This window comes from Suncus etruscus, chromosome 11, assembly GCF_024139225.1.
Source record: "Suncus etruscus isolate mSunEtr1 chromosome 11, mSunEtr1.pri.cur, whole genome shotgun sequence".
Taxonomy (NCBI): Eukaryota; Metazoa; Chordata; class Mammalia; order Eulipotyphla; family Soricidae; genus Suncus; species Suncus etruscus.
In genome coordinates, this window is record NC_064858.1 from 11,305,433 (window position 1) to 11,311,523 (window position 6,091).

A 6,091-nucleotide genomic window follows, 5' to 3' on the forward strand; every position below is an offset into this window, starting at 1 on the left:
ACCTACAACTACAAAACAAAGTGGGTGGCCTGACACAGTTCTGATTGAAACCCAATAGGACACTACAGTGATGAAGGCAATATGAAATTGGCCAAAGAATAGACCTGTTAGGGACCTGGGTGATAGTAGGGCGATTGGCTTTCACATGGCTGACCAAGGACAGACCTCAGTGAGATCCTTGGCATCTCATATGGTCCCCCAAGCCAGGAGTGATTTCTGAGTGCATAGCCTGGAGTAACCTCTGAGGGTCACCAGGTGTGGCCCAAACACCAAAAAGCCAAAAAAATAAATAGACCTGTTAATGAGTAAGAAAGATAGAGTTGTGAAAAAGTGACTGGCCTTTGAAAGAACAAAGACAAAAAAAATACAGAAAAAAATCTTTCCAAAAAACAGTGCTCAACTCCAACTCTAACCTGCAAACATGTTCCTCACTGGACCAAAATTACCTTAAATAACAAGCAATATAAAATATGAATATTTTAAATATAAATATAAAATATATTATTTCGTGCCTGCCAGGGGGATAGGTAAGCTTGAGAATGGGTGGTAAACAGGGGACAATGGTGGAGAGAATATTACATCGGTGGTGGGATTGGTTTTGGAACTGATGTATTATGAGCATGTATGTCACATAGGGTCTTTAAATAAAGAAAAAACGTTTTTGATTTTGGGCCATACCTAGTGGCACTCAGGAATTGCTTCTAGCAAGTTCAGATCTTATGGGATTCTGGGAATTGAACCCACGTCCAACCTGGATAAGCCACATGCAAAGCAAATGCCCTACCACTATGCTATCACTCCAGCCCCTAAAGTAGTTTATTTTTTTTATTACCTTAAAATAGACACAGTGTGAAATTAAAAAGAATAAACTCTTGGAAGCAGAGCAGTGGCTGGTTAAATTCAACACCAAACCATCAATGAGCTAGATCTCGATCAAATGTAAAATCCCCCTGGCAGGCGATCTCCAAAGAAGCCTATGCTTCTTAACAAAGATCTTGATCTCTCCCTACAGTCTCTAACATGTTTTAATGAAACTATTTTCCTTCCAAAAAATTTTCCCTCAAAAGACTCACTGTCAAGAGAATGAACAGAAAAACAAGTCATAGGTTGGACAAAACCTTCAACAAAAAACACTACTGGAAAAGAAAGTTTCCAAAATAGACAAAAGGCCTAAAACTCAGAAAGTAAAGGAACAGCCAACTAGAGAAAAGCTGAGAGACCTTAACAGACAGCAGTGGGGGGATGCCTAGGCAGTGAGTGGACACTGAAGGAAGACACAGCCTGGCACAGAGAAATGCCCAATTGAGAGCCATCAGAAAGGGCTGGGCAAGACACATACCCCTTCCCCTAGCTATCCCCCAGAAACAGCCCTGGGAGGGAAGTGGGGCTGCTTCCTGCAGAGCTCAGCACCATTGCCCATCTGATTCTCTCCTGAGAATTGACCGGAAGGGTGAGAAACCCACTGCAGCTGTCGGTGAGCCAGGAAACTTGGCGGCAACCAAGAAACCCTAGAGTTGGTGATGGCCCATGCTGATGAAGGTATGTCACCCGTGCATGGCAGAACACAGGCAAAGGTCACCACTGGCTGAAGGAGGCAGGGTACACAGTAGCTTTCTGGAGAGGGGAGCTCCTGGGGACGCCACCTCGGAGCTAGCAATGGCTAAGAGGGCCCAGAGGACTCGGAGACAATGAGACACTGGCCATGCCATCAAGTGCCAGCACATAGGATACCTTAAAGCTGGACCATGAGGGACCACAGTACAATGACCACTCGTGGGGAGGGAACACTGCTCAGCTCACACTGGGCGTCAGAAATTGTTCCCCCACAGTGTCAGGAAGGTGGGCACCGAAAGCCACTTCCTCTCAGTCTTGTCTTCCTGGAAGGCAGCTGCAAATGCCACCCTGAGGCTCTTGGGCACAAGCGTGGAATACTGAGGCCAGTCCTCCGGCCAGTGGATGGGCCGGGGGCCGGGCCATGGTGTTCCCTCAGGTCCCAGAGCATGTAGAGTCCATGTAGAATCAGAAGCATAGAGGAGAAGCATCTAAAGAAGAAGAGAGCAAGGGAAGGAAGACAAGATATAGAACGCTGAAGAGAGATTTGGAGCAATAGAGGCATGAAGAGCAGACAAGAGCATCAGGGGCGAGTCGGGGCTGGCTCAGGACACTGTTCTCTGGCACTCGGACATGTCCTCACATGTCCCACATTCATGTTGAGACCCTGTCTTCCTGACTTCCAGGTCAGGACAACCACCTTGATGGCTCTGGGCTACACTGGTCCAGGAGAGGGAAATGGCAGAGTGTGGCCCCTTACCCATGGGAATCTGGCCAGACAGGTTGAAGGCAGGGGCAGGGGCAGGGCAGAGCAGCACATCCAGCTCTAAGGCTTTCCACCGGCTAATGAACTCATTCTGGAACTTCTGCAGAGAGAGGGGGGTAGCCACGTGGCTGTGAGGCCAGAGATGACTTGGTCATCAGGACCTCTTCAGATAGGCATGGGTCACTCCACGGGAGAGAAAAGCTGGAGACATAGCACAGTGAGGAGGGACCTGACTTTGCATAAGGTCCACCTGGGTTCAATCCCCAGGACCCCATAACTTCCCCTGAGATCCACCAGGAGTAATGACTGAGCACAGAGCTAGGAGTCCATCCTGAACACAGCCCGGTATGGCCCAGAAGCTCAGAGAGGGGAAGCCATATACTCAGGTATGTACTGCCCTGCCCATCACACTTCAGGAGATTCCAATGTCCTTAATATCCAACATCCAACCTTAACATCCAAGGTTAAGATGTGGATGTGGTGGCTCCAGAACCCAACATAGCAGAAAGATCAGCGGGCCCCACACACAGCCCAGCCTGGCTGCCAAGTCTGAGCTGAGGAGCCAAGAACACATGCTCCCTGGTCTGGATGCTGCACATAGGGTTCCCAGGTACAGAGAGTGGGGGCAGTAGGAGAGGCACCAGGGGCTGTGCAGCCTTCCACTGTACTGAATCATGGCCCACACCTCCAAACACTCCCTCTGCCTTCCTAGAGGCACAGCAGTTCTGGGTCTGCTGGGCACCTCCCAACCCGGACCATAGCCTCCTCCTTACCTGTTTCCCCTCCTGGGGCCCCCGACCCAGCTCCTGCCACAACCTCACAAGGGCAGCTTCACTTGAGCCCTAAACCAGCTCCCAGGGGAGGACAAGGACAAGCCTGCCCTGAGCACATCTGTCTGTGAGTATGTGTGCATGTGTGTGCAAGCGAGTTTGCACACATGTGTTTGAGTATGTACATGAACACATGGCCTACACATGTGTGTGTTTGTGATGATGTTTTATGTAAACTATGCATTGTGCGGTTGCACATGTGATGTGTATGCATACATGTGCGTGTGTGTGTGTGTGTGTGTGTGTGTGTGTGTGTGTGTGTATGTGCAGCTGCTTCCCAGGACAGAGCCATGGGCTGGACAGGGAGAAGGAAGGGGCTGGCATGGAGGAAAAGGCTGAGTCAGAGATGTGGAAGGCAGGAGATTCTTCACGCACCGTCACAGCCGTCTGCTGCTCCCAGAGCTTCTTGACCGACCTAGAGGATACCAGACAGCCATGCTGAGGCGGTGAGGGAGTGTACACAGGTCCCTGAATGCACAGGGGGCCAGAGCAGGGATTCCAGAGAGCAGGTCCCAAAGTGGGATATCTCAAAGCACAGAGTCCCAGAGTGTGGGCTCCCAGAATGGGCGTCCCAGAGAGCAGGATCTCAGAGTGGGGGACAAGAAGCTTGGGGTCCAGAGCACTCACCCCAGGCCATAGCTCTTCTCCATGAACTTGGCCCAGTGAGGGTTCTGGAAGAAAGCAGAGATATGGACACCCTGAACAAGAGAATGGGAGCTGGGATGACAGACAGCCAGCACCCTCCTTAACTGAAGAGCCCTGAGGCTCTCCCAGGACTTTTCTGACCCCAAATGAGCCTGAGCTAAGAGGCCACAGGTGTCTGAGAACTGACAGGCCCTGCAGGGTCCTTGGCAGGGACAGCCCAGGGCAGGGCAGGGGCAGCTGCAGCAATGCAGGAGTCCAGAGAGAGCCAGGTAGGACACTTCAATGGGGCATTGGGGGAGAGGCCATCTTGCAAGCCTCATCCAGCTGCTGGCCTGTCCCTTGCATCACTGGCTCACTTGGCTGGAACCACATATGGAGAGATGGAAGATCACAATGTAGTTTCTAGTCTAACTCAGTCAAGGAAGCAGTGGGGGGTTGGAGAGAGAACAGAACAGGAAGGAGAAAGGAGGGGAAGTGAGGAGGGAATAGAGGAAGGAGAGAGAGAGAGGGAGAGAGGAAGAGGGAGAGAAAGAGAGAGAGAGAGAGAGAGAGAGAGAGAGAGAGAGAGAGAGAAGAAAGAGTGGGGAGTCAGAGAGGGCTTGAGAGAGAGGAGGAACAATGAATGGAGGTAAGGAGGAAGAGGAACTTTCTGGTCCGACCTGAGCCTGGTCAGAGTTTACACCACACACTAGAGGACCAAGATACAAACTTGGGACTTGGCAGCATGGTGAACAGCCGAGGAAAGTGCTACCTTTCTCCACAGCACTTCAGAAAGGGCTTCAGGCTTTATGACAAGAGGCATGAGAGACCCCTCTGAAACCCACTGGCCGGATGTCTCTGGCCCAGTCAGACAGGTGCAGGGCACTGAGACGGCACTTGACTGTGTCCACCCAGGGACTGTCAAAGCCCTGGGACATGTACTGCTGGGGGAGGGCAGGGCTCTGTAAGCATGAGTGTCTGCTGAGTGAGTATCAATGGGGATGCAGATTTGTCCCATGTCACACACGGAAAATTGGCATGTGCAGTAGAGCACTCCCTGGCTCTCTCCCTTGCTAGCTTGGCCCAAGGAGAGACCAGCAGCTCCTCTGGGTACCCTCTTCCTTCCACCAGGAGATTGCCACTCACCCTGAATCTCAGCAGGAAGATCAGAAGTCGCCTCAGGAAAAAGGGCATCCTGCTTATTTTGAAAAGAGTCTTCAGCCCAGGGCTGACCATTCCATCTTTCCTGGGGAGGACAAGATGGCAGATAGAAAGCCAGATACTGCTTCAAGCAGTTTCAGCTCTGTGCCCATGGCTGCTGCCTGCAACGTGCCAGCTTTCAGCTTGCTCTGATTCAGGCCCTTTCTCAGCACCACTTGTTAGATTTGAAAATTAGACGCCAATTGTATAGGCCAGAATGACAGTAGAGAATGGGCAGCATTGCCAGATGTGGCCCCAAACAAAAACAAAATACTCATTTCTAGAGACTCCCAATCTGGCTTCGCTCAGAAGCTGTAAGATGCACTTTGCAGATCCTGGGCCAGGTTTTTGCTGCCACCCTCATGCATGGGGTTGGTGCTTGTTGAGCAGAGTTACCTCTGCAAGCACAGAATTTAGGGTGCTGGGGACATGGTCCAAGAGGCAGCTGCACCAAACCAATTCAACTGGGTGTCACAGCCAGAGACATACCAGAGTGTGGCCAACAACAGTCTTCAAACCAAAGAGCATGAGGTCTGTTTTGTCCAGGGTTTTCGTGACTCAAGAAATCACACTCCCTGGCAGATTTTTGTCTGAAGTAAATGAATTTGTACTTTGGAAAACAAACAGGACATATGACTTCAGTAAGGATCTGTGATCTAGGATCATAGGTGTCCCTGCTGTCACCAACTGCATGAGCCAGTACCCTCAGTGAACGGATGTATCGCTAAGATTACTCTCTATGCATATACACACCTACATGTGTGTGCATGTGATTAGGGTATGTGTCCCTGCGGTCACTCTATGCATATACACACCTATATATACCCATATATGTATATGTGTATATAAATGAGTAGACAACTATATCCTAAGCTTGTTACAACATGATGGTAACGGCTATATTGTGTTGTATTTGATTCCATATGCCTTATTTATTCATTTATTTACTTTGGTTTTGGGGCCACACCCAGTGGCGCTCAGGGGTTACTCCTGGCTATGCACTGAGAAATCTCTCCTGGCTTGTGGGACTGACCATATGGGACGCTGGGGGATCAAACCACTGTCCATTAAGGCAGACGCCTTAATACTTGCACCATGCTTCAGCCCCTGTCTTTATTAT

The 6,091-nt window shown here is 50.3% G+C and overlaps 1 long non-coding RNA gene across 1 annotated transcript in view; it reads right to left on the minus strand.

Annotated features, from left to right (window-relative positions):
* LOC126022750 (uncharacterized) overlaps window positions 1-5,000 on the minus strand; it is a 30,785-nt gene extending 25,785 nt beyond the window's left edge. The window contains exon 1 of the long non-coding RNA XR_007500275.1: window positions 4,918-5,000. This is a non-coding gene — a long non-coding RNA (uncharacterized LOC126022750). The remainder of the gene's footprint in view (window positions 1-4,917) is intronic.
* Between the last annotated feature and the right edge of the window lie 1,091 nt (window positions 5,001-6,091).